This window comes from Gasterosteus aculeatus, chromosome 6, assembly GCF_964276395.1.
Source record: "Gasterosteus aculeatus chromosome 6, fGasAcu3.hap1.1, whole genome shotgun sequence".
Lineage (NCBI taxonomy): Eukaryota > Metazoa > Chordata > Actinopteri > Perciformes > Gasterosteidae > Gasterosteus > Gasterosteus aculeatus.
The window spans coordinates 15,102,798-15,130,785 of record NC_135693.1 but is presented as its reverse complement, the minus strand read 5'-3'; the positions used below and the strand labels follow the sequence as shown (position 1 = coordinate 15,130,785).

The window sequence follows — 27,988 nt, the reverse complement described above, 5'->3', positions numbered from 1 at the left end:
TCTCTGAAGCACACATCTCATGCAGAAATTAAGAATAACTTGTAGAGATCTTGGGCTGCATTCCGCAACAGCAGTTTAAAAGTGAGAGTTAATAAGCGCTTTAGTTTGTATTTGTATTTGAGTCTCTAATGTTGAGAAATGATCATAACTACATATTGAATATTTGCATTTGCTCCTCTTTTTATAGAGGTGTTCATCATAATCTAGCGACTGTAACATGCTGCACATCCGGCCCATTTGTGTAAGAATTAAACTGACGGTCAGTTTTTTGAGAGATCAAAAGGTGCGATATAGTTGAGACCAGTCCAGTGGGACTTCATTAGGAAGTCGGCTTCTGCATTATGATACTTCAAACGTTGGTCAAACCTATTAAGTATTCAGCTGCAGCTCTCATGGGCTCATACTTTACAATTACAAAATAATCCTTTACCAAGTTATGAGATATTCCATATCATAAGTCCATTATGTCCACTTTACTCTGCTGAACTGTTTTTATGACGCATAAGAAACTCAGTACTCATGGTACTTTTAGCTTAAAGTTTGTACGCAGTTGGAGATGACGCATCTCTTCAAGGAATGTTCTAACAATGAACCCTGAATCCCCAACAGTCATTACATATGTAGTATAGTTGATTTATTTATAAATGCAACACATCAGCACATTGAATAATAAAATACTCAAACAGGTTATGCTGCACTTCATTTCATCATGCTTCCCCCCACATATTTTTTACTTAATCAACACTTATTGAAACCTCATGTATATTGGAATTGTCCTAAAGATATTTTGTCCACTGTAACTTCCTGTAGTGCTTTGCTCTGTATAGTATTTTTTTTTGTTAAATAGACCGCGGCTCATTTTTGGTTTAACTCTGTTGTTCTCTTGTCCATTAATCAACATGTAGTTTTCCAACAGTAATATTTTGACGGCTGTACAATGTGTTACGATGGTTACAAAGGTTCTGACTGCGGTAACAAGTATTTAACATGAATCAATGTGATTGAGGTCGAGGCTGGTGGAGAATGTTCATTAATTATGCTTGAAGGAGCGGGCTGTCACTCTTGCCAATTTGGCGACTTTCGTGCAGGATTTATAAAACTCCACTTTACATGGAGAAGAGTTTGCAACACTGGGATTCGCCAGTTAGTTAGGTCACTTTTTAGGAATTAAAAGTAGAATTGCCGAAGTTGTTAAGATTAACATCCCCAGCTTGAAACGTCATGTTTATGTTGCATTCATGTTTTAACTCATGCCCTAGTTTTAGGTTGTAAGGATACCTTTTTAAAAAAGGTATTGATATTATATTATGTTCTATTATTTGATTCTTTGATGGAATGATCGGTACCTTTATTCGATCTGGGGTTCTCAACCTTTTAGTCATTCAAGGCCCACTTTTGATCGGTAGACATATCTCTCACATCTAAAAGCATGACTGGTTATGAAAATGAATTGCTACGTTCTTTTTGGTAAGTGTTTTATTGTTCACATTTGTATAAAAAGTGAACAAGGCTGTTGTATATTACAAGTTGGGCATCCAGCATTTGTGAAATTGAACAAATATAAAACATGATTATTGCAACATTCATTATATTTTCGGAGTATAGATGCATACAGCTGTAGTGCTCTGTCCAAACCTCAAGTTTTTATGTAATGTAAAACACTCTGGATAGTGTTATACCTAAAAAAAGAACCCATACATTTATGAGGTGGGCGTTTCCCTGTTGGCCAGGCAGCCTTTCCGCTCCTTAGAGCGTGGAGCCGTGCGCATGTGTCACATGTAATAGTTGCTCGAGGCGACAGTGATGAACTTCACGAACACCGGGGTGCTTGGCTGGAACGTCCCTGTGGGTTCCAGTCAACGCCTCTGGGGACAGATTGAAGAACTCGTGGGTGTTAAGGAAAGTGAATGAACCGCAGATGCAACACTGCAGACACACAGCGGTGAGATTGTTTCTGATGACTTCTTATTCTGGACTCACAGCCTACAGGTGCCCTCGTGTCAAAAACGAATGCAGAATCATTCTTGCTGAAGTATGCTGGAGAAAGTGATACTGTAGATGTCAGCGGCGATTGCACAGGTGCTTTAAATAGTTTGTAGTCTTTTCTATTCCTATTACCTCCAGTGTTATCTGGTGTTTTTGTCACCTTGCCCCACTCACCCGTCCACTGTGGGTTGAGGGAAGGGGCATGTTGGCACATGCATTTGGTTTCTTTCCATGTTGCACCACCTTCAAGCCAAGTCCCTCCACTGGACTCCCCCATGTCTGCTTTTTTCAGGGGTAATTCCAGAAATGAAATGAAATTTCTTTCCTTTCTATCAAAAGGGTTTGTTCCACAGTCTTTCTTACCTGTGATGTTTTCCTCCTACAAAAACCCTGCCCTATGTTCACCACTAATCTCCTTTGCCTTTGGTTTACAGGGTCTTCTTTTAACCTCTCTATCACCTTGTTGATCGCTCTACACCCCTCGCTGCTGTGCACCCTGCAGAACCGTACTACTCATACAAAGAATACAACTTTGATATTTCTAACTCTCATATGATTGCATTAGCCACATGAAACATACCAAATGTATCACCAAACCGTCATGTTTTCCTAAAATCTAGTGAGGTAGGATTTCCTTGTTTTTCTTTTTTTTCATTGCTGCTTGGCAGATCTTAAATGTGAATCTGGTTTCAGCTTTTATTTAGAAATGAGGCTCAGTGTCCTAATACATATTTTTACATACTTTACTTTTATTTCTCCTCCTCCTATTTTTCTCCATTCCTTCCTCCACTGGATATTGTCCTTCCTACTTCAGCTGTCAGAACACAGTACCATGGCTGCTTGAGAGCCTCCGGAATAAATTTCCCAATTTTCCTCCTGTGGAATGATTCGATATTTTATTTGGTGGATTTTCGATTCGTGCAACTCTCATCAAGTCAACCCATAGACATGTTATTCTGCAGCCTTAGAATGTGGTGGTGAGTACGGCACTCTGTCTTAATATGTAATAATTCTATATGCTATCTCCCCCTCACAAGACCCTACAGGAATTTAAATTGTTACACATTGCATTTGGTTGGCTAATATTGATTTAGCAAATTTACAATACTTCTTAACTTGCAACTTCATTTAGAAACAAAACATACCAGAGTTTTTGCATCTCGATAAAAAATGGGAAACTACCCATTTCATTTGCAGAATAGTCCCAATGGATCAAAGTTAAGTACAAGCACAAAACAAATCTGAAAGTTACATCTAGAAAAACATTTTAAAGCCGTCCATTTATTAGAAAGACTGCAGTCGGGCCTGTTAATCAACCTCAGAATGACTACATCCCATTTAAGTGCTGCTGGATTGGAGTGGCGTTGCCTTTAGGGACGCCAGCGCTGGTTGGTCTAAATATCCTAATTAACCCCTTCGACTTTTTGTCCTTGCAGCACCACGATGTTTACAATTTGGATTTTGAGTTAAATGGGTCAACATCTCTAATTTGTTTCACGAATTCATCCTCCCCTTAAGTGCCTCCATCATATCAAAGACCTTTGTACCGTATGTCCACTACTTGTACCTCGTGTGTAGTGCATATCAACACATGGTATCGTGCTAACTAGGATGGTGAGCATGGCAAACATTGATTGCTGAGCAACAGGCACGGTCACGTTTAGGCCTGGACTAAGCATGCCTAAGATACACAAATTAAGAGGACAAGGGCCTGAAACGTATTTTTGATGTATTTGAATTGTTTTTTCCATTGTAGTCATAACATCAATTCTGTGGTGAAGGATCAAATGAGAAAATCGCTTGAATGGAAAATGTTTCAGCCAGGCATGTTTCCCCATCTTTCCATACGTGATTTCTTTTTCCAGCGTCTCTAAAATGAATTAAATGATCCACACATAACTTTGAAAATGAGCATACACACATTCTTCCTTTCTTCTTTTGGCCCTCAGTCATGCTAGTTTGGTTATTTGGTTTACACAACCGTGCAGGAATTTTTTCTTTTCAAAGACAAAGTTAGAAATCACAGCTTTTGTCATAATGGCACAGTGATGAATCGGTAAACTGCATCTGCCGAACGCTGTATCTTAGGTCTGGTTCATTATCATGATGCATTATTACAGCTTTTACATAAGCTGAGCCATAGAAATCCTGTGAAGGATTGAGACCTCTGAGCAGAGCAGATTTTTTGTTGGACTATTCTGACAAACCCTCTTGATGCTTTATTCACAAAGGTTTCAAAGCGCAAACCAAAAATGAGGAACTTCATCGGCTTTGAAAAATAAGTCTGAGAGTCAGAGGCAGTGAAACAACTACTTTGGTGATGCATTTGACTCATCTTTGTATTCCTTTTTGTTGGAAATTCTGCAATATTTTCACTTCACCTGTTTTTTTTCTTAAGATGAAACAGAATGAACGGTATATTTCCTTTATCTCAAAACTGGAAATGGGTTTTCTGTCATTTTGTACCTTCTGAACTCTCCCTGGTTGTTCATCCTTTTCTTTCCTGCGCTGTCTTCATCTCTCTTTCACCAGGCCATCCATTATAGGCAGGCTATTATTCACTAGCTGGTGTGATGCATTGTGAGCGGTGTGTAAAATCCCAGACTCGGCTTGCGTGTGATACAAACTGCTTATAGAACGGGGGGACTGCGGACCCCTCCTCTGCTGCTGTGCTGCTCCGAACTGAAATGCACCATGTGTTCAACACTCAAACTGACGTATCTCCGACAATCAGCTTGATTGAGTGAATCATTTCCTTTTCCCCTTTATAGGACGGAAACAGATTTTTTGTGTAGTATGTAATGAACATACGTTGGTAAGTTTACCTCACAATTAAAAGTGCAATTCTTTACAATTTCATTCAGAAAAATCGTCCAGTTCCTCTTTTCTTTCATCTCCCATTCATCTACTCACTCTCTGATGCTAACGTTTGATTTGTTTCCAACTTTAGCTTTGCTTAGATCAAGTTCAAGGTCTCCGAAGATGTGAATTGATGATTCTGGCTTTAATTAGTATAGCCTGTTTTAGTGATATCAGCAATTCTTTACAGGCTATGCTAATCTGTGCCAGAATCAGCAATGCAATTGGGACGGACACAGTTCTCCATGACGCACATGACGGCCGTTTACTGCCCTCTTGCATTTTCTTGGATTTCTCTTTTTATTTATTGCTTGCCGTGAAATCTAAAATATTTTCTGAAGATGGATTTTCAGAAAAATGAGTGTACAGTAGGTGTACCTGTGTTTGACTAATGTGCTGTAATTAAGTGGCATTCACTTGGCAATCATGGATGTAAAGTCAAAGATGATTCAGTATCCCTCCACTTTGTTTTTCTTCTCTCACCTTTGTTGTTGCACTACGGGGATTATTAGTCAAAAACTACAGAAGACACCGGCCGAGTAGCTGCTGACGTGTTCTGTTGGTGTGATTTCCATTAACCTACGATGTGAGAGGTGCCTTTCCTGCAGACACTTAATTTAATGGCAGTCCTTTTGAAAAAAAACAACTATTATCTCTGCAGAAGCTTGTTTGACCTCTACAATGATACATGTGCAGTGCTGTGTCTTGTTTCAAATGCGCACGTTGTATGGAGAACAAGTTCCCCGGAAAAAGCCTGATAAGATTTGAAACAATTCTCTCGTTTTTATTTGAGTATTTGGAAAAATCTGGCACGTTAGGCTGTAAATCCACAGCCTCGGGAAGCGCCCAAGTCCGGGTGAGGGATGCTGTAAATCTCACTGCCAGACTCTCATGACCTTCCAAGCCAGAGCCAGTCGGGGTCCACTGATAGGCTGGAAATGCAAGGTTCCACAAAAGGATTTAAATCCTACAAGCAGCCTTCACTGATCCCGCACCGGGAGTGTATTTCCACATCCTCACTGTTTCTCGTGCAAATTCGATTTCTGATTGCCAGAGAGTCCAAATCAAAAAATAAATAAAAAGGGGCGAATTGAACAGCCAAATCTCGAGTATTTGGACACATTTTTTTAGATGGTTTCAAGTCATTTGGATGGTATGTAAAAAGCCACTATAGAGTCACAGGAAGTGAGGAATGCACACATTTCATTCAATTGGGGGTTATCCAAACGTTGGACTGGTACTGCATTTAAACTGGAGTATTTTGTGCCTATCGCTCACAACTGATAGATGGTGCTCTGCCTTGTGTGACTGAACTGCTACAGGGGGAGAGCACAGTGTGTATCCGCTAATACGGAGATACAGGTAAGCCGCCTTTAAAACCCGGGCCTCTCCGGGACTGGCATCCTGCCGTGGACTTTGATTGGCAGGAGAGCAAATGGCACCAGCATCTGGAGGCACTTGGATCAGACCCTGATTGAAAGAAAAAAACGAACACACACACACACACACATGCATGGTACGACTGGCCGCACGTTAACCCTGCAGCCCCGTGAGCCGGAATATAAATCCACCACCGAAGGCTTCACTTTGAAGCGGCCGAGGGAGGAAATATGCTCCTGTTAACATAATCACTGATGGAGTTTCTCTTGAACATTCTTTAAAGCTTAATGTTTTAAGTAATTCGCCATTAGTCATTATTTAGCTTTCAAGAGGAACATGATTAAGTTCTACAGTCTCTCCACTTGCACGCACGCGGTTCACTCTGACTTCTTGTAACGTGCTTGAGACCAGGGTTGATTGATTTGGACACCCCATGTATTAGTCCTCTGTCCATTGTGTCATGTTATCTACATCCGTGTTGATGAATCATGTGTCTTCATGGCCAACAGCAATTAACTTGCCCGCTGAAGATTCCATCCGTCTTGTGCAGCTGTGTTTAAAACACTAATGTAGCCGTTTAAATCAGAACCACGGAACGTTCGCCTTTAGAGAAAGCCAATGATTGCATTACTCCCCTCGTTACATCAGTTTAGGCCCCAAGAAGTTAATGATCTCAATTATTCATTGCCCGGTCTGGCTTATTTCCCCTGTCTGCTGTTTGCAATCTGCAATCAGCTCATCAATGGAAATAATGTTTTAATATTTCTGGGTAATTATGGTAATGTGACTTTTGAAAAAACAACTTATTTTGTATGACTACTCTTCTCTCTCTCCATATCAGCCCATTGTCACTAACGCTCAACCTTTAACCCACTAGTCAGCGGTAGCCCCCGTTTAACCTGACTGATAACCTCCCGGCTGAATCCTGCCCATCAGCAGAGAGAAAGGGAACTGAATGAGGTGCAGGGCCCCCCCGAGGTCGCCGCTGCACAGTTCTACACTGCAGAGCACCGGGCCCCTTCGTTTAGCAAAGTAATTTCACTCATTACCTTCCTCCTCTCCCAAATGTATGCATGGCAAGTGTTGTGCCTGAGCAGCAAGGTTCTTAAGCTGCCTTACTTTACGAGGTATGTGTGTGGGTGCATGAGCGGTCCCACATGCCGAGTGCTCTCCCTCGGACTCCAAACATCGATAAGAAGCTCGGAGGGAGAAATTTCCTATTTTGCACAGAAGCCTGCAAATAAACAAACGATAACGCAAGCTCAATTCTCTTTGCAGTAAATCAAGACGGGGATATACAATAAGTAATTGGAAACAGTAATTTGCCAGTGCACTGAGGAAAATTCAATTTACTTTTAAATATGGAGGTTCTGGGTTCTGCAGTGTGCAACATAGTTTATCTCCTATGTTTTGAATGTGGGCATTTTTATTATGATTTGTAAAAGCTAGACTTAGAAATAATCCGGTGTGCTGATTGTGACAATGCATTATTTTAATAACTATTTTAATGCATTGTTGGAAGCTGGGGTTTGGTGATCACTTTATACTGTGACATTTACTATTTGAATGTCTGTAAGTCCAGTTGGCTATTATGGGCAGTGTGGCCGATCATTGAGCAGAACTTTGTTATGGATATACATTATTAATTAATTCATTGCAATGATGTGCCATTCGTGTCTGCATATTCTACTCACCAAGCATTCACCTTTGTGAAGATAACGTTTTTATCTTTCAGTTTTAGACTATTGTTTGCACGAAGCAAACGAGACAGCTGTGTGAATCGATGGAATTAAAATGGGCCTTTTTCATAGACCAAGTAGATAATTAAACAATATGCAGATTACTTACTAACTGTCATCAGCCATTATTTACTTAATTCGTTTTGGGATAAAATCTAAACCCCAATGTGATGTGTTCAAATCTGCTTGTTTTAAATGTAAATATAAATGACTTGATGACTAATCAATTATTATATTTGCAGATTAATTTTCAGTAGATCAACGACTAATTAATCAACTTTCAATACCAACATGTATTGCAAAATAAAATTGCATACATTGTGTCCCTTAACTTAACTCTAATCATGTCTTTTCTCTTAATTTTTGTTGTCTGATATTTGAACGGGATGCTGTCACTTCCACTGCTGCTGTTGGCTTTTCTCGTCATTCTATGAAAATGGCAGAATTGATTTGGTTTATTAGTCTGTGTTCATATTTTCGCGAACGTTCAAGCCTGGCTGCTCCTTGTCCATCAGCCAAGCGAACTGCCGTTTGTGCGATGCAATAATGCTCACAGCTGTTTTCATCTGTGAGTTATTGAAGCCGAGAATATCACCCTGTCCTGCAGTTAATGACACCATCGATTCATCATTTCTTCATGGCGAGAGGGAAAAAAAGAGGAGGATTCTTGTTCCCCGGGGAGGCTAATGTAAGTCACAAATCTATTTTGTAAAATTTAGTTTAAATGGGTCTTGGGGGTCCTAACCAGCCAGGCTGCAGCGAATAGCCACACTGCTTTAAGGGTCCACTCAGCAATTGATTTGCGTGTCAGTGCTGCCTGGTTTATTTGCAACAGCTAACAATGTGTTACGGTGGATTTTTAGGGCCCAGTCAAACGCGTCGGTGTTTCAACATTTCACTTCTCAGTGAGGTCAGTTTTGGCGGGCTGCAGTCTGAATATTCATGATCAGTTCAAAGTACTGACATTCCAATGAAATGCAGCTCATTAAGAAGAGTATTTCTCATATGATTTGAAATCTTACATTTAAATAGAAGTGGGGATTATTTCTTTTCCCACTGGATTTTAGCTTCAAGGCCTAAACTAGAATCTGACATCTCATGATATTCCTCCATTGTTTCTTCAAGGAATAGCAAAAAATGATCATTATCCTCCACCATGTCTTGCTCACTCTGCCGTGATGAGTTTTCCTGCCCGCAACTCCTCCGTCTACTTTCTCCTTCCTGCCTTTACAAAGCTTAATATTGTAACACTAAAGTTTCCCAGAATGAACCTTATAGGTGTACTTGCATCCACACACCTGTACTATGGCGCAGAAAGTCCTCCATCAGCATCAGAGGGTGAGGGACCGTTTTATCGGTCAGGATGTTGAGGTCAGCATGAGGCAGAGACGAAGGCTACTGAGAGAAGAGTAAAAGCTCTCAATTGATGTCCTTCAAGGGAAACAATTAGGCGAGGTTTGGATATTGAGCTGATACATTTCCAGAGTTATGGCATGGAGCTTTTGAAGATTTACCGTGAATGAAGCTAAAATGCATTTTCTTCAGCTCTGTCTTTGATGATAGGTTGATCTGTGCACGCTGAGAGACTGATTGCGCACTGCAGGTTAGAAATGGTAAATAAAAAGATATTACATAATGCTTTGTTCTTGCAAATGACAGATTTCACCTTCCTGGTGTTGCTTCAACCTTTTATTTGACATAAATATCTCAGTGGTAGATCACAACCAAGAACATTGTCTCTGACATTTTTTATTACATTTACTTTGCAACAATCATTGTATTTTATATCCAAAACCAGTTTTTAAAATTTTAGAGTTAATGCATAGTACGAAATGATACTATAGCACTGATGGGGTCAGTCTGTTGCTAGATGGGAGCCTTCACTTCTGATATAGATAGAGCACCCAGGAAGCACACCTGGTTGCAGTTGAGTGACTCACTTTTCACAGCTGAAGAACTTGGAAATCAACGCCTGGTTGAACATGATGAGATGTGTGTGCATCAGAAGGTCAGAGTGTGACTACATTTCCTCAGACTTAATTTGCCTACCTCATGGCACTTTATCTATAATGATACGAAGTGTGTTGCTTCCTTTCAAGTATAAATGGAAGTGAAATGTCTGTCTTTTCTCTTGTACAAAAAATTATTTGTCCTTTTTAAAGCATCCAAACACATTCACTCGCACAATCAATCCAACTTACTAGCAATGAAACAACCCATACCAGTAATGGCTGATGGATTCTTGCCTGGATTTCCCATCCTGCCAGGTGTCCAGGTTGTTTGGGTTTGGGTGTGCATTCACCTCGCTTGCACAGCAGTGTGATTCGCCACACAAGTGGATCCAATAAGATTTGAAAATCTCTCATTCGGCAAGACTCAGCAGCAATGAACGGTGTCGAGCTGGTTCTTCTGCTGCACCTGCCGCAGACGAAAAACAGAGAAGATGAGATTTGATCTGATGGGCTCCTATGTGAGGAGCCAGTGACAGGAACGCCTCGGTGTCACGCTGTTAATGGATTCACCAAGACTACATAATGCAAGAGTCAATGCCTCAGTGTGCCCGCTGAACGGAGCTAATGAATTTGCTGCGAAATTCCAGCAGAGAGGGACAGGAATGACAAACATTTGGCAGTATTTAATGCTTGGCCCGTGTTTATGTGGCGTAATGCAGATTAGTAACATTAGTATGTTAATTGTACCATTAAACCGACTGGATAGAGTTGAAGAGATTATAATCACTGATATTTAAATAATTCCCCCTCTGAATTCATCATTCTAGCATGTCTAAAATATACGGCTATTATCTTATCGTCCTCATGCCGTACATATCTGCGTGAGTAAGAGGGACCATTACAACGGTCATGGGAGTTTATGGATGAAAAGAGCAAAAGTGGTTGAAAAGCTGCGGTTTTACCAGGAGAGAGAAAAAGATGCAGACAGGTCGGTGACGTAGAAATGTAGCGAAAGATCATGAGAAAATTAAGGTTGAGAGATACAAGAAAATACTAATTCTACTGCAGTAAGTAAGAAGACCGTTTTACCTTTCTCACTCCATCATTTCATGTCACCCAATCTAATCGCTACAAAAATCCTGAACAAATTCCTTAGTTCCAATTTTGTATCCGCATTACTGTTGGAACAGAGGCAGCCATCACTTAGACTTAGACTTACGTTTTATTGACCACGCATCAATTAGTCTAAGAGTTATAGTCCTGCTGACAAAAGTGTCACATCGTGGGTAAAGGGAAATAATGGCACAGCAAATTGGCTCAGGTTGAATGGTTGCAGCTGGAAATGACTGCAGTGGGACATGATTGACAGGTGTGTTTTATCCACTGACGTAGTGATGTAGGTTAGTTCATTGGCATAACCAACCAAAGGTCATATCCTTGATATGCGTTGCCCCTTTCCACACAGGATTATACATAAAGCTGCCAAATTGGAATCAGATTCAAATGAACACAAACGCGAAGTAGCTTCTTGTTCATGTGATTGGGTAGCTGAAAAATACATGTTTTCCATACTGATTATACTTTTTTTTTTTTCAATTTCATAGTATTCCAACATGAGCGTACTGCTTGGGTGGCCAATACTTGGCATGAGTGAATCATAACTAAGCCGAGGCGTGTTTCATATCAAACCCCCGGGTCGACACCAACAGTTCTGTGGTGCTAACTGAATCATAGGACCAGGAGTGTATAGCGTCACCAACACCCGACCTGGAAGCCTAACGTAGCATGTCATTTGTTTGTCTCGCAAACTTAATACGGTCACATGAGCTTTGTAGCCTGTGTAATATCACCAGATCCAATCCCCAAGCCGGAAAGTGGAGGAGAGGGCCATAAAATATGTCCTCACTCACACAGGCCGGAAATCTGACTTCCAAACGGCTCCGTAGATAATTTAAGGTTCAGAGCAATAAATGTCTCACGTGGCACTATTTCATTTGGAAATGCGCTCAGGTTATTAAATGCTTACTTGATTCGGTTGTCTCACCTCCCACAGTTAGAGCGCTATTTCATCCCTCTCAGGAAACCTTATCTCAGACTGTCCTCAACACCATAAATGCATCTTCTGCTCACTCAGATTTTATGATTAATAAGCCAGAAAAGGGCAGCAAACACGAGCTGAGAAACGGACTCGCTGTGACTGTCAACTGGCATTTATTTATTTCCCATACAGTGCACGTCGTCTCTTTGATTCTCTGCCACTGAGCCCGACGGTCCTCACAAGAAAATCCCTTAATAGATGTTTACTTTTTTAAATGTAGCATATTTCCCTGGAATGCTTTCTGTTTGAATTTAAAGTGGCGCCACGCCATGAAGGTTGGCTCTCTTTCGGGGAAGTCCTTGCCTTGTTTGTCCAAATCTTGAAGACAGCTGAGAGGTTTCCTGTGCAGGTGGAGAGGTTCTGAGCTGCTAGTTCTCATTGACCCGTTGCCCATGTCTTGAAAAGGATGCCGTTCATTTTATTGCCATTTTGCCTCCTCTGACGGACAGCTGTGGTAGCCACACTTAGAAGCTCTCATGCTGGTCATTCTTCATTACATCCTCTGCCTATTGTGTTTTATCCTCAAACAGCGTCACAAAATGTTCTCTGCTTTCGGCAACAAATGAAAACTGACATGATTTAGACGGATTACCAATGCACAGCATGCACACAGTCATGCATGTCTTGTTAAATTAGTGAAATAGCTTAATTTTGAAAGGAGGTTATCTGTCACCACTCAAATCTCTACACCCATACCCGTATTTGTCAGAATTTGTAATGAGTTGATTATTGTTTCGAAGGGTGAAGCGTCTATAATGTAGACACTTACTCATGTGGATCCCTTGTTATTCAACTGAAGTGGTTCTGGGTGTCATAGCTGGCCGAAATGAATACCTATTCTTACTAATGAGACCACAAAAGGGGGTAATTCTGAGCACCAACCCCTGTTGTGCAATTAGGCTTTGAATCTGAAATTATAAAGCTATTGTGCTGACTAATTATTTCCCACAGTGTTGCGATGTGTAAATGTGTGCCGGCGTTTCTCACCTGCAGTTCATTAACATGCTTCTGTATTGAGCATGAACACCTGTTGACAGCTCTGCTGAGTTGTTGCTTTTCACTTCAAATAACCCCATTATATGGTTTTCTTAATCTCACACTGATGAGGACTTTATTTCAGGATGATTTCCAAACTAGTCTGAATGACAGCCTTTAAATGAGTTTCAGGCGCGAGGATAAGGGAAAGTAAGAGTTGAAGGCAAGAATTTGTTGCTTGATTTAGTCCTACAGTTACAATATTCAGCTTCTGTCTCCATCATTATTTTTTATGGAAGAAGAAAATGTTATTATCCCTCTCATTAGATGGTGAAGAGGGGGACTCTCAATAGTGATGTGTTTTTCAGTTAGATCTGGAGACATTTTTTGAGATAATGATTCTCAATGGAGAAGAAGAAAAAGACCAGATGAAGTGACCTGTCTGTCTTTCTCTTCTCACACATCACATTTGCATGTTATAATGACAATGGTGGCAGATTTACCAGCAATGGTAGTCTAAAGCGAGGAAGAACACTGGACAGAGCTTCCTTTATCCTTTCAATGCATTTTCAAACCAAGAGACGATAGGCGAAAAAAATATGATTTACTCGTCTGCAAATATCTTTCATGAAAAAGGTATTTTAATATTGGCTGTGATGCATTTTTGCAATGGTTCCAAGCTTTTTCAAAAAAAGGTTTGAATAGATTTGCACATGCAGCGGACTAAGTACCAGAAACCCACTGACATAGCTTCCCAGAGTCCATCAGACGAAAAATTGTTGTATAGCCTCAGCTACCGTTCCATATTTAGTCGAGTTTCAAAGCCAAATGCGCTTTTCTTCTGGAAAACAGTGAAGGTCTGCAGTGCCTTTGTCACGGTTGAAAGGAGCAATAAAGTATGAGCCTCTATGTTGTTGCGCATTAGAAATTTACGCATTCAAGGTCTCTCTTTCACACAACCCAAAAGGGTCGATGCTCCTATTCGCGGTTAAAACGGAAAGTGGAGAAGAAAAAGTGAACGGCTATTTCACCCCGTTACATCCACGGTAATTGTGAAACTACTCGCAACAAAAATGAAAAACGAAGCTGCTTATTTAGTCGGATTTAAATAGAGAACAGCTGAGTGTTGACGAATTACAACAGCAATTATTCCCGCTTTAACTACTCATCTCAGTGCAGTCGCGTGTCACCGTGGTTGTGCACCGAGGAGGAGAGAGCAGCGCAGCCGGGTGGAACCGACTGCAATTAGACCGCGGAGGGAAATGATGGACACGCAATGCAGTCACAGACAATTTACCCCAGAAGAGAAGATCCCATTCCCTGCTGCTTTTTTTTCCCGACCCAACACCCCCAACCCTTCACTGCCGCCCACCACAACTCCACCAGCCCAGTGGGATGATACGACTACATAATCACCTCACTCCATTATCGCTCAAAAACTTGTTCTTTATGTGCTTATCACGTTTTTTTTTCTGTTACTTTGACGGGCCTTTTCTCGCATGTTGTGCCACGGTATCTACTTGTGTTTTTTCCCTGACATCCACTTGTGTCATTTTTCTATCATCAGCCACTGAAACATAGTTGTACTCGTTTCGCTTCCTCTTGGCATTTGGGCAAACAGATTGTGTTTACCCATAGTTTGGCTTCCCTGTGTTTATATCACAAACAGAGGGATTTTATCATGGCGCTTATCATCTTCGTCACCCGTAGCGACGTGATTTTAAATCACCTTTTCCCTAGAGATTATTATTCAAGATAATGGGTAGTTTCATAATGGTAAAGTGCCTCTTGGCATAGACTCTAGTGCTGTATTGTCTCCTTCCAAACTGTGCGTTTTCACATTTTAACGGCTCGGCTATCCATCACACATGCCGTGTTTGAATGTCTCCGGGGTAGAAGTGATTTATTATCCAACTGGAAATTACTGTGTTGATGCCTTTGTTTGGTCAAAAAGAAAAACATCCCAACTCTAAAATTATTGTGAGAGAAATAGATTCAAGTGGATTTTCTGCAAAATCAAGACCGTTATTTAATAAGGCCAACTTTACTAAGAACTTTTTTTTTTTTACTGAGTGGACGAGACTCTCGGTTTAAGACCATTTGGCTAATTTTGTGTGTCTTAATCTTACTCTCCAGCCACCACCATGTAGTTTACTAAAACCGTGTTATGAATTGCACCCAAATTGCATCATCAAATTACTTTTTTGCCAACGTGTAACCGCGGGACATAAGAGAACGAGTCGGGGGCACTTGGTCGAGGACAGGCAACGTTTGTTACACAAATTGGGTACAAGGCAAAAGTAAAAAAAAAAAAAGCAAAACAGGATCGTAGACTCTGTTTGAAAGTAACTGGACCAGCAACAGCCGTGCTGGTGGGGGAAATGGTAGAAGACGAGCTGGCATCTGATCCCGCAGCGCACACTACTTAAGTACGCACGGGGAGGCTGAGTCAACGAGACACAGGCGGACCCGGTCGGTAAGATATGAGGAAAAGACACCTGAAACAAGAGGGACGCGCCGTGATCGTCAAAGGAAAACCGCAACACGCTAAAAAGAGAAATAACGGCAGAGTTACAAACGGAGGAGTCAATGGTTTCTCATCGCACACAAGAACTTGCCCCAGGAGGCTCACAGCCTTCTGTTTTCAGTGGGAGAAAAAGACAATAAGGAGTCTGAGTATTGATGTACTCTTTACTTCCAGTGAAGGCTGGTGGTTGGAAAATAAATACGCATTGAAAAGTGGGCTTATGATATGAACAATAGGTATATGCAATTGAATACAAACAACTTCCCAAGGAGAAAAAAAAGAATTGGTGAACACAGACACACACACACACACACAAACATAGAAGTGTCATTCGGGTTTTCCGTCAGTGATAAAAGTGGACAAAAAGGTGACCGAGCTTGGTGTATCCAGGAGGGAGCTGTTGGGGTCCGTCGACTTCTCCATTACCAATTTGTAGACAATGGAGAGGAAACATGGATCGATGGGACGGATTAAGAAGATGATGATGATGAGTTAGTTCGAACACTGAACAAACATTGGAGCTGTGGTCCACTGAGCATTTGTCTTACTTTCCTCTCCTCATTCCATTTCGGAGTCGGGTCGAAGAAAGTTAATTAGTTTCCCTTCACATGATTTAATCTCTGCCACACAGACACCTTTCAGCGCTGTGTTTTGCAGACAAAACTATTAATACTTGAAATAGTTTCCAATGTCATTGATCTGAACAACATCGGATACTTATTTAGCCTGTCATCTGTCAGAAGCGAGGGAACCGTGACAACCATCCAATACATTCTTGGTCATTACTCGACTCAGATGCACTGGTTGGAGTCAGCCACGGTTGCTTTTGAATGAAACTAAAGCCTAGTTTATGCTTCTGCATTTTTCAGAGACACGCAAGGACACGCAGACGCAAGAGCCCCTTGCGTGTCTTTTCACAACTCCTTGCGTGCATCGACCCATTTTTCTAGATTTAACGTCAAAAGCTACGCAAGCCTCGCGCAGCCCACAAGGCTGCGATTGGTCCGCTAACTACATCCTTTACGGAGTCTCTCATTTCCGTTTTCATAGCACCATACCGCAATTATTAAAACAACGATTTTTTTCGAGAGAATGAATCGGATTGAAGAGCTTTTGTGGGAAGAAATGTGTAAATATGACCACTTGTACAAGCCGTCATTGGTGGACTATAAGGACGCGCGGATGGCCTCTGGTTTACAGAGGGAGATCTCTGCAAACGTCGGTTTGCCGGTCGACGGGAACGAAGTTGTGCAGAAAAATGCGGGACAAATGTGTCCGCCATGAAAAGCAGCAGTGGCGATGCACGGGGCAATAAAACAAACCAACAACTTCCACACACAAGGACGTGACTCTCTAGGTGGTCTCAACAAAAAACGTTACTCCACCTGTTGTTCTGGCGGTGAATTGCTCTGCAACACACGCAAGACTTTTAGAACCATGAATTGAAACGAGTGCATCGACACGTAAAGACGCAGAAGCATGCGCCAGCCTTAAATGTGTCCTTTGGTAAGCAAGGGTCGCTAATTAGCATTAGCATTAGTTTTCCTATTTTTTTGATCTACTGGCAGTGCCTTGGCGATCGACCTATTGGGCATCCCCGGGCTACATTAGTGATATTACAGATGTATGGGGTGTACAAAATACACTAATTCAAGACATAGGCTTTGTTGCAGCAAGAATTGCTCAATCAGGCTGTACTGAGAAATGACCATCTGTGGGTTTTATACTGCATAAAGTCCCATCATTCATCCCCATGTCAGGAGTTATTATTTATAACCATCGGAAGGCCAGACGGGGCAGTGAGACACTGGAGTTGTCCTTAAGCCTGTTAAAAAAATACAGAATAACATCCCAGAAAACGACAAGCGCTGCGAATGTTAAGCAATGTTTACCCTGTTAACAAACAACATTGAGGATCACTCTTTTCTGAAAGTGTCCCAACATGTGACTCAAAACAAACACTGTGCAGACGGCTTGTGATAACGTAGGAGGCGAGAGAGAGCTGTGCAGGAAATGCTTTGGAAAATGTAATTGGAAAATATGAAAAAGGCCGATGCTGTGCGCAGCTTAAGCACATCGCCCAACCTGCCACAGTCAGTCACATCTGATCAATGGAACCTCATCCGACCTCGTCCCTTCGCCAGCGGTTTCCCCTCCACTGAAAGCAACAGGAGAGAAAGTGTCAGTCAGAGGAGCAAAGGGAGAAAGGAAGAGGGGTGATTGAGGGACAGGAGAAAGAAAAGCTAGGGGAAATCCAATGAACAGTTTACAATGCCGTTCGAAGGAGGTCGGCCACTTGAGTGAACGACGGTGTTTTCTCTCTGTGATTACTTCTGATCGTTGCTTTTGGAACTGAGGTGCACTGATGTAGACCTGTTGGGCTCAGATTTGACTTAATTTTAGCCATGACTTGCAAAGTCACGGACACACCAAACCGACATCAAAGAATTGCCACTGATTTTAGCAGAAAAAGTTGTACTACAATTAGTCTGTATAGGGGAAGGTAGTCTGTAGTCTAGATTTTTAGTCAGTCTCAAGTTATATCTTGTGTTTTGTCGTCGGTTATTTTGTAGGATTGTTTTTATTTTTAAAAACATATCGGATATTTAAAGAACATGAGACACTAACGTGCTATTTTAAACTGCAGCATACCCGCAGCATACTCAGTAAACTTAATTGGATGGTTTGAATCGGCTGGCTAAAGAATACCCAAGGTATGGTATTTAAGAAAATGTATTTAGAATTAGATCTTTTGTATGATCGCGATTACTTACCACAGTATTTGTGCTCCTTGTTGGGATGTCTTTAAAGGAAATATGAAGGCTATTCAGGGTTTTAGGATGACTATTTCTTCCCTTTTGAGATTGGAATCATTAGCAATACTAATTATATTTACTATATCGAGATGATAATATCTAGTTATTAAGTCTTAATTAAAATGTAATTTTGTAGGACATTTATTTCTTCATTGCTGTAATTATCAAATGTCCCTCTATGGAAACACGCAAAACAGTAAATCAGCTGCAGGATAAAACAACATCAAATACACATTAGGATCATCCAATTGCTGGAAAATCTATTCTATTTCGTTCTAATTTGTGGGCATAAAACATCTAACCAGATAAAAACACCCCATCATCATTTCCCACTGGCAGGAAAAAAGGATCCTCCTTGCTAAACACACATGAAGAGAACACAAGCAGCTGATCTTATTTGAAGTTGACTTGGTCAGTCATTCTCTGCATAATAGAGTAGAGCTCACTTGAGTGTATTTATTTAGTTCAGGGTCGTGTTGCTCTGTCAGCACGCTCAGCACTCTTTGTGCAAAACAAAGCACACGGAAATTATTTCGGATGTATCGGACGGTTCATTACAGAACTACCAGAGTAATAAAAAGATCACATATATTTAGCTGATTACAGTTCTATGCATGTGCGAAGAGAAGGAAAGCAGTGAGAAGGTGTAAATAACAGCATTACTGTTATTTCACACCAGCCTACGTCTCTCTCGTTGTCCACCCAGGAAACTTGTCACCGTCCCCTCGCTGTTCCGCACAGCCAACACAACCTGCCGGTGCGCCTTAATGTCACGCAAAGGAGTCGAGAGAAGTTACCAAAATCCCAAGGCTGCACATTCTCGTACGTTTTCATACATGCCAGGTTGACACACTCTTTAACGACAGCATTAAATCAAAAGCAGAATAACTGGATTGTTTTGTCCAACTAGGCACGGACACCTCAACCAACCACATAAAACCAAAGTCATGAAACCACTTTGGCTCGTAGCATTTTGTGTACATTCTGATTGCATATTAGAAAATCCATTTGGTGTAAATCAGTAATGCCAGATATGTACTGCACTTATCCTGAATCAGACCCCAAAGGGAGAGACTCTTAATCATAATTCATTAAATGTCCACAGCACTGACAGACACGGGAAACCTAATATGGTATTTTTGGGAAGTGAACATTATCAGGCTCTAAATTGAACACAATTATGATGCTGAGAAATCATTCATTTCACTGTGTTCAAGGCATAATATCAGTATAACTCACCCTGAGACACGTTTTGAAAAGGATTCAAATGATGACATAGACCTTCAGTATCTTCTTTTCTGGCAAGCCTCTAATGGTAAAAGCGTGATAATGTTTTCATCATACTTTTTTTATTTACTGCTGAAGCGTGCACCAGGTCATAAGATCGGTTGTTTCACTCAAGTCTTGACTTCATTGAGCTTTACAAAACTAAGCGTAAGACCTTAAAATCAATTCTCAGATTAAGTGGAATGTGCGGCAGGGGGGCCGGTGCGATGCTGCGCGGCCCTCGCCTCTGGGCCCAGCGGGGCTCCTTCACACAGGAGAACAGAGAGCAGCAGTAATTCAAGCATGATGAAATCATGGCACGGATTACTTTTTCTTTTTTTCCCAGATCAGGAGAAGAGTGTCGGAGATTCGCTTTAGATGAAAAGAAGAAAAAAAAAGCACAGATCATTTTGCAGTTTATCCACGCGACTTTGTATTACGTGTTTGTTGACAGAGAGGCTTTCCCTCGATGCAATGATGCATGAAAGGCAAATTGTATCACACGGACAAACAGGTGAAACAATGCAAATATCCATTATCCGGACAGATCCCGGATATGGATTTGATCTGAATTTCCTGGTTCAAACTTACTGCACGACCTGAAGACGCAGCAGAAAAGAGTAAATCCTTTATCGATCTTGGTTTACGGGTATCCGGGGCCCAGAAAAGAAAAGTGAAAAAAGCAATCAAATGCTTATTAAGTTGTTTGCCGAGAACAAGGTCTCAAGTTGCTGCAGAAACATCGAAAGTTGACTTTGTCTTCCTCAGAAACCCTTTTTTATACGTCCTCTTACCTGATTCTCCCCTTTAATATGACGCCCAGTTGCAAAGTGAACATGTTTACCAATTTAGGGTCCTTTGAAGGAGGAGAGAGTGAAGTTAATGAAGCATTGTGTTAGTTCAGGCGGGACGCTTATCGTTCATTGTAAGTCATGTGCACCTGGCAGATGATAATCAGCTGATCCGAGAAACATCAATCAAACAGCGATTCAAACCAAGCGATTGTCCGTTCAAGCCGCCGGCGCCTGAATCATCCCTCCAGCTCACATCGTTCATGCCTCTTAGGTAAACTATTTCAGTTAATAATGCGCTAATTACACCACCAGAATTATCCCGTACTATATATTTGAAATAAAACGATTGATAAATGTTGTAGTTGGCCATTTCTAATTGAGAACGTGGATGTTTTAAAATGCCTGAAGAATGTTCACGCTTCAGTTTCTAAATGATAATGCAAAGATTGTGATATGAGTCCGACCTTTTATTGTCGACCTCAGGTTAATGACGCCACTAACTGCGATCGGTGGACTCGTTCTTCTCTCTGCGGGTCATCAAGTTGATCTTTAACGCAGCTCAATGTTTGCATAATAAATGCTAATATATTGCAAGAGTGATAACCGGTGTAAAACATAAAAATCATATTCCCACATATAGGACATCAAGGCAATGGGTTTGCCTGCGTACATAGCGGCTTCATACTTCACACCACGAACATGGATGAAAACCAAATGCAATTTAAATTCCCACAAATTGAAGGTATAAAGGCCATAAAATGGAAAGAGGGATAATGAAACAATTTCAGTCAAATCCAGGCCACCGTTGGATTTTCTCTCCTGCTGTAAGTTTCTTAGCGTCTCCTTTCGTCTTTCTTTGTGCTGCTCTCCACGTCTCCTCGGTCTGTCTATCTCTCTCTCCCTCCAAATATTTAGGAATCAATTGAAATTCAGGATATCAATGAGCCCAGGAAGAAATTCCGTAGAGGCTGAAGAGATGAATTGTATTTCAGTAGCTCTTCCTTCTACTGATTGCGATGATTATATATTAAAGGTTTGTGGCGACAAAATGCCTTCAGCCTCGGGATCATACTCTTCAGGAATGACTGAGACACTCGAGTGGTCATGGTGTTTATCTTCATACACTATTGAGTAATATGCTCACTCTCAGCACTGTTTAAAGGCGTTTAAGAGCCTCAGAGTCTCCTCGTCTCTGAAGAGAGCGACGGACAAGAAGAAAAGCGGTCCGGTTGAACCCGAGGGAGGTAGTTTCAAGCAGAAATTCTTGGTATTTCGTGAAGCAGGAAGGGATAGATTCCTATTTTCCGGCTGGTGATTGAGAGTGCTTGAACAGAAAAAAACAAACATTTGATTGTCATCATTCTGTGTCCATTTTGCAGAAAATCAACGGTGACTGATGTTTTTCGCCGTTTAACACATGTGACGGTGCCAGTGCAGCACTGTTGTTCCGGTAAACACTGTGATTTATGCGGCGAGCACCCTTGGCACAAAGCATTTGGGCCTGCAAAGTGTATTGTGATTAGGGTCAAGTTCTCGAGTCCTTCTTGGCAAACAGCAGAGAACAACGCATCGGCGTGACGAGGATTTTGTCCCTGCATGCCGCGCTTGTGGTATTGTGTTCCACGGGCCCTCCAGAAGAGATGATTCTGACAGCTATAAACCCGATGACACCCGAAGAGAAAATCAAGAGTTGAATATTCATGGCGTCATTACGGCAAACATGTAATTTTATCGCATGATTACTCTATAGCCTGAGAATGATTGTAATGGCTGAGCCACCCACATAGTAATCTAGGAGTCTATTCGGGTTTGTGTTGTCTCTCGCAGCGATTATTTCTAACCAGAGTGGCTCCATACGGTACCACAATCCTAGGAAGTTCTCATTACTCTCCCTCCTCGTAATGCTCTTTTCAACGTGTCCGATGGGAACCACTACGTGCCACAGATCATCTTTCCCTCCATGCAGGGCTCGCCAGAAATTAATCAATTTGTCTATTAGCTCAGTAGCTCCGCCAATTTCAGAATATGTGAAATGTGGTCGGTAGTTCTTTCTGAGGAACGGCAAAAGACAGAGAGGCTCTTGTCAAAGGGATTACACCGGTATTCAATGTATTTTACAACATGTCAGTCTTTTATCTCGTGCTTCCTCTCACTTTTGCTCCATTGCGATCCTCCTGAAGCTCCTGTCAGTGAATGAAATTCTTTTTCATGTTGGATGTTTTCTGACGGACCAATAGCAACAAGCCTTGGCGGCGAAGCCAATTGTCAGCGTGGCTGATCCATCACCTGCGCGTCGCCATTAGCATTCACGGTTCATTAGCCGGTAATCACCCAATATAAAATAGAACTGTGGGCAATACATCTTGTGGTGGCACCAGACAATTGCTACCGAGGCACCATATTGTATTTGACCCAAACCTCCATTTAGCCTTTTTCTTATCCTTTTGTCTATTTCCCACCTTGCTTTGTATTTTCTCCTAATGTGTAGCACCCTGCCAAAAGACTGCAGATGAAATCAAGCCACTCTGGCGATGTTTTTGTTACCCTACCCCCATTTGATGTTAATAAATGTGTCCTAGATAGACCGGTTGGTAAATTAAAATAGCTTATCCGTCCACATTCACCCAATACTGACGTTTGTCTGCAGGCAGTTTGAACGTGATGGACTGTTTTCACAATCTGTGTCTATCCAAACCAAACGGCCACGGTGTCCATCTACAGCTCAGATTCTTGACTTCTTGTCAAAATCCACCGAGAACTTACAGAATTCTTACTGTTATTGTTCTTTAGGCCCTTATTTTTCTTTCACTCTATGTGTTGTCACGAATTGAAGTCTTAAACCCTCGAGATAAGTGTAACCTTTTTGCTCAATTTGAAACATAGTAGTTCAGATAAATGTTTTGAAAAACCCAGCATGGAAGAAATTAATTGTAGAGGCAAACACAAATAAAGTAGTCCCATCGGGCCGATTGATTATTATCGAGAATATTATTGATATGCAGGTTGATTCACTTCAACATCTAAATAAGTTTTTCCGGTGAAATCTACAATCCTGTCATAATATATAGTATTTTTGGATTGCACGTGTGAAGAAACCACATGCACAAACCCACCCACGTACTGTGTGTGCGTTTTTTTTATTTTTAAGCAGGTGACTTTTTATAATCCAACGCGGCAGATCTACATGTCTGGTTTGAATTCATCTGGAGCTGGTTAAAGGAAAATGGACTTTTAATACTCAGAAAGACAGATGAGACCTATATGACTTCCCCGGAGAATGATCTGAATCAAATTTAAAAGCTATTTCAGGCTCCGGTGCCAGGTACAGTCATGTCACCTGGGTTGATATTATTGGATGAAATAGGATACACCCTCTGCCAAGTCTGTGTGCGGGAAGGGGCCTGGGCCTTCAATGTATGAGTGAATGAGAAAAGGGGGGCTGCCAAAGACCTAAGATTGTGTGCGTGTAGGTGTGTGTGTGTGTCCCTGCGAGTATTCCTGTTTGTAATGCAGTTGGCGCTCCATTAACAGTCTGTGTAAGCATGTCTGCATCCGCCAGTAAAAGTGTTTGGACTGCACTATAACCAGTTCCGTCAGTGCCACCTGACGTCGTGGCGATGCGGTTCACGGGATCACTTTTGAGACTTCTGGTAATCACCTTTTTGTTGACTCGCTTTCCCCTCAAATGTTTGAGCTTCGGCAACTGGTGACGTGTGCGTCAGCGCAAGAGAAACAAAGTGTGAGCCAGAGTCAACATTTGTATGGGTGCAGTGCATCTGTGAAGAAGAGAGTGTGTGGTGTGGAAGTGGTTGACGTGGTATCCATCATCTGTCATGGCCTCTCTCTTGGGACGAGAAGTCCGATGTGTTCCTCTTTCACCTAAGCACACACGATCCAACCGTCGGGTGACTTTGCACTCCTGCATCTCTGCCTCCAGCATTCAAATACCCCTCTCCTCCCGCTGAAGCATGTTTACATAGGAGTGAGTGTGTGTTTTTTCTCCCTCTCCTTCTCGTTCGAGTGCCTGTTCAATAGACGGATGGTTGCACTTCCTTTTAAGGATTGATCGCAATAGCCTATCACTTACACGTGTACAGCATCTGTGTACGGTTGTATTGGAGCGTACGCATGGGGAGGGAGGTCAAAGGTCAGGGCCTGGAATTAGCCTCAAGCGACACAGCGTTGTTTTTTCAAAGTGTGGCGTTTCATAGTTTGGCTTGTGGGAATTGTTAGGAGCCAGCTGTCTATGTGGCGAATTTAATGCATTTTTTGTCTTAGGCATCCAAAACAGCATCATTTCAAGGACAGTAATTTAACTCTTGTTTTAAAAAAAGCATACAAGGTATGCATTGGACCACATCCAGGTTTAGATTTATGGTGAGAATGACAGAAAGGTGAACTTTCAACTCTCTCCCTGCAGTTCCACTCAAGTGGCTGCAGCCTTTTGCTTTGACATTTTCCTGAACCATTCTTCCACCAACTCTATTTTGCGGAACTATTTTTCTTCCTGTCTCTTGTCCTCACATATACACACATACTACACAGGCATGTCTAAGTGTCTGAGAGTGCCGTGACAAAAGATTCCAGCGGCTTGTTACTGAGGCTGTCAAAAAGCAAGGAGACCCACCACAGAGGTGAGGATGTGTGTGAAATCCCTTGAGCCTGCAGCCCTGGTCAGGAGCATAACAACATCCTCCCTTTCCACGTGGAGTTATATTCTCCTCACACCTAACTACTATAATACCAAAGCCGAAGCCTGAAACCAAATGAATTATGTTTATACGGTATACAACTGTCAAGCATTAGATTGGTGAAAATATATGGCTGCCCAGATGTAAATATTCACTGCAACAAGTCTTGCAATTTAAAGGACAAAATGCACTTTTGGTAATAACCCTCAACATACACGAACAAATGCAATATTTGTCAGATTGCTACAAATTACTGTTGGAAAATAAACTCTTTTACTCTTGTGTGTTTTTGGGAACCACTTACCGTTTTATGGTGCTGAAACACGTGATACCGTCATTTTGATTTGTTTAAAAGAAATGTTAATTGTTAGTATTTGTAATTGTTTTCTAAATAGCTTTGCCAGCTTAAGCATGCCTGGCATTTGGGACTCTTCATCATGATTTGTCGAAGATAATAAAAAAAAACATAAACGGTGCTTAAAACACTTTTTACAACCATCCATTTGCTGGAACTACCTGTTTAAGCTTCATTCTGCAATAGCCATTCTCCTGTTGGAGCTAAATGTCCCAACAAATAGAATTTATGATTTGCAAATTGACGCAAAAAATACTGCATGCTGGGATATGGAGGAAGAACACAAAAGAGATTTTTGAAATCGTCTTTTGCTCCCTTTACCTGCTCTTGGTACAACATAGATCTTGTTTTGGCCGGATCCCATGCGTAGTCATCGTTGGCACCCTGCATAACCTCTCGCACTGATTATGTTTTCACTTCCGTGCATTGTTATTTTTTCTGACTAAGCTCCTGTCAGAACATCCGTCTGTTTATGGCCGCTGGTGCCAGTGTAAGCAGGACTCAGACACTGTGCTGCTGTAATGCGGATTGCAGCGAAAAAAGACACCTCAATAAAAGCAGATCTCCTGGCTGCCCAGTGTCATAAAGGAGAATAAACAAGGTCAGAATGATTATGCCGAGGTACTTCCTGGTATTAAGGGACTGGTGCGACTTTCTGTCGCCACAGATGGGAGTTTACACTGGCGATGTTAACAAAGAAACACTTGAAGATTCACACTTAAGATTCACAGAGTTAAGTTTTGATAAAAAAGTATGCTGCAAGTTGATTTTTTTTGAATACCCGGTATGCATGTAACGAGCTGACACGTCAAAACTGATGACTTAGCTGACTTAGCAAATTTTGGCAATTAATGAGTTATAGAGAATGTTTTGCATCCAAACTTATGTGACTCTTGACTCCTCTGGAAGTTATTTATTATTATACCACGTGGAATTTATTCACACCAACACCCAAATTTAGATGTCCTTTAAAGACAGATGCAGGGATCGTCTGAGATTTAAGAATAATGTCAAGCAGATTGAGATGTTCTCCAATCTAAATGTCAGTTTTGGGAATAAATGAAATGTGTAAAGATGAAGATTTTTTTTTCCAGTGGTGTTGGACATATGGGTCTGTGCTTTAAAGGCCTCTGTTTTTTGAATCAGAAGAAGTTTGGTTTGAGTTTTCCTTTCCCTCGCCAGTATAACTTCCCTACTTCCTTAAATAATAAACTTGTTTACAGCCTGTTCTCAAAATCACTTTTTGTTCACCATTGCTTATATGCCTGTTATCCAAGCAACCCACTTTGAGATTCACAACTAGAAAAAACTAGAAACCCATAGTTAGCATGGGTCCCCATGGCATCACGGAGAAAATGCCCATATTTTATACAATCTACGCCTCACACCACAAAGAAAGTTAAAAAAAAGGAGTCCGATTTTTTCATGGGCTGTCCTTTTTGTCTTCTTTCCTTTTGACACGATTCGGATCAATGTCAACTCTGTTTCAGCTGAAGTGAAAATGATTCTATACATATATTGCATGTTTGGGTGAATTTAAAGTGTTATTTGAAACCCTTTATGTGAATAACAGCAGAAATGAATATTTCCAAAATCAAAATGGGGAAAACAGAGCAGAAAGGTTCTCTGATTATTAATGAACAGCATCGTGTCAACAAATGAAGAAAACCAAATCATTAACGCTGTGGGCTGAAGAGCCACAGGTGTCTTTAGTTAATCCGACTGACTGGACCTCTGATCGAGGCACATCTCCTGTCTCCTGTTAGCTTTGTTGCACCTCTTCAACCTGATCAAACGTCTAATCAGCCAGAGAAAACGGAATGTTTTAAGATGTTCTTTTTTTTTCTCATTTGGAACAGAAAACACCTACAAACGTTTTTAAATCAAAGCTGTCAAATAAACCTACATTATTTTAGTAAGTAATTATTTTTCCATCACAACATGAGGTGTGCGGTGGGTTGCGTTTTGTCAGACTGCTTCACAAGAGGTGCCATGTGAGGTTTGCGTTATCTCTAACTCAGGGGAGTTCTGACCGACAGAGGAAAGTAAACTGTGAGACTGCATACGGAACTCTGCCTTGCATGCATGCATCATTTCCTCTGAAGCCCTCGATCAGTTCATGCATCGTGGTCACCCTCATCTGCAGCTTTCCCAAACCTTTTGCGTGGAGGAGCTGTGGCAAATGCTTCACGCTCACTTGAGACTTGCATGGCCGCTTGAACTTCAAGAGTGGACCTAAAGCACCGCTCATGGACTCCTGCAGGTCCATCTCCTGCCAAGTGGGCACTAAATGCCTTGTCCTTGTCAGCGGGGAGCACCTGACAGATGGTCCCTGTGCTGTTTCACAAACCTCGCCAACGTCTTCTGGCAGCAGCGCCATCATCACCAGCTTGTGATATATTTAGCTCATCCTGTGCGCTCCCCTTTTCCCTTTTTATAACCTTAATTAACTACCCTTTTTACACCTTCGCTCTGATTAAATCTTTTGAGAATTATTTAAATAAATCACCGTCGCTTAGAACGGTGTTAAATTCAAAATTCAGAAGATTA

The 27,988-nt window shown here is 41.4% G+C and overlaps 1 protein-coding gene and 1 long non-coding RNA gene across 3 annotated transcripts in view; one reads left to right on the top strand and one right to left on the bottom strand.

The window, feature by feature from the left end:
* Positions 1-27,988, top strand: part of chrm3a (cholinergic receptor, muscarinic 3a) — a 60,273-nt gene that overhangs the window by 23,121 nt on the left and 9,164 nt on the right. The window lies entirely within an intron of this gene.
* Positions 5,623-9,550, bottom strand: LOC120820947 (uncharacterized). The gene is made up of 3 exons (XR_005712458.2): positions 9,479-9,550; positions 9,263-9,362; positions 5,623-6,315 (listed from the first exon to the last, which is right to left on the bottom strand). It is a non-coding gene; the product is annotated as an uncharacterized LOC120820947 (long non-coding RNA).